The sequence below is a fragment of the Tribolium madens genome, unplaced genomic scaffold, assembly GCF_015345945.1.
Source record: "Tribolium madens isolate multiple individuals breed KSU strain unplaced genomic scaffold, Tmad_KSU_1.1 Scaffold_20;HRSCAF=117;Tcas5.2_LG4, whole genome shotgun sequence".
NCBI classification, from domain to species: domain Eukaryota; kingdom Metazoa; phylum Arthropoda; class Insecta; order Coleoptera; family Tenebrionidae; genus Tribolium; species Tribolium madens.
Window position 1 is genome coordinate 713,031 of NW_025400985.1, and position 1,394 is coordinate 714,424.

At 23.5% G+C, this 1,394-nt stretch overlaps 1 protein-coding gene across 3 annotated transcripts in view; it reads right to left on the minus strand.

Annotated features, from left to right (window-relative positions):
• Positions 1 to 1,394, minus strand: part of LOC123004610 (phospholipase D1) — a 113,086-nt gene that overhangs the window by 28,040 nt on the left and 83,652 nt on the right. The window lies entirely within an intron of this gene.

Below are 1,394 nucleotides of genomic sequence, written 5' to 3' on the forward strand. Positions count from 1 at the left end.
TTCTTATTTTTGTAAAAACGAAAACGTCGTCGGTAAAAAAAGTTATTTAATATTTTATACTTAGATTTTGTAACTCATTTTATTTTAATTTATACGTTCAAAACAATGTAATATAAAAAAATCCACTCGATGAAATTACAAAAATTTTAATAAAATCGAGACCGCTAAAAATGAAAAAACTCATTTTAGTTTCTTCTTAGTGTCATTTAAAAGTCAAAAAACTGATTTCGCATTTTCAAAAATTAAAATTACATAATGAAACATAAATATTTGATTTTTTACTGACTAATTTGGAGCAAAAAAATACGGTTTTATACAAAAAGTGTCAAAAACATAACAAATTTTCCAAAATTACATAGTTTTGAAGCTTCAAATGAAGATCAAATTCGGTAAAAAGCTTGAATTGAACATTTTTGTAGAATAAAAACTGATTTGAAAAAAAAAACAGTCAAAATTATCTTATTCAACGTGAAATGTCTGAGAATTATTAAAAATTTCCCACACATTTTGAGGAAACAAAGATTCACTTTRGCTCAAAAAATAAAAATATGAAGAAAAAACTTTTACTCAGTTAACTAGGACAATTTTTAACAGCTCTTTTTGAGGAACCATAAATTTGTAATCGAAAAAGGAAAATTTGGACTTAGTTTTCTAAAAACTAATGTCTCAAACATTTGTTGGCAATTTACATTTAAAACGAGGAAAATTTGTAGATATAAAGCGAAAAAACAACAAAAAACAAAGGAAAAATTATTTAAAAATAGCATAATTTGAACACTTGTTGAAGCCACGTGTAAGAAAAATAATAAAAAAAATTCTAGTACTAAAATTAATAATGCTATAAGATTTAGGAAAAGCATGACTGTTAAAAAAAATTAAAAGTGTCAAATTTTTTTATTTATTGTTCTTATTTTTGTAAAAACGGAAACGTCATCGGTAAAAAAAGTTATTTTTAATATTTTATACTTAGATTTTGCAACTCATTTTATTTTAATTTTTACGTTCAAAACAATGTAATATAAAAAAAATCCACTCGATGAAATTACAAAAATTTTAATAAAATCGAGACCGCTAAAAATGAAGAAACTCATTCTAGTTTCTTCTTAGTGCCATTTGAAAGTCAAAAAACTGATTTCGCATTTTCAAAAATTAAAATTACATAATGAAACATAAATATTTGATTTTTTACTGACAAATTTGGAGCAAAAAAATACGGTTTTATACAAAAAGTGTCAAAAACATWACAAATTTTCCAAAATTACATAGTTTTGAAGCTTCAAATGAAGAACAAATTCCGTAAAAAGCCTGAATCAGAACATTTTTGTAGAATGTCAAAATTATCTTATTCAACGTGAAATGTCTGAGAATTATTAAAATTTCCCACACATTTTGAG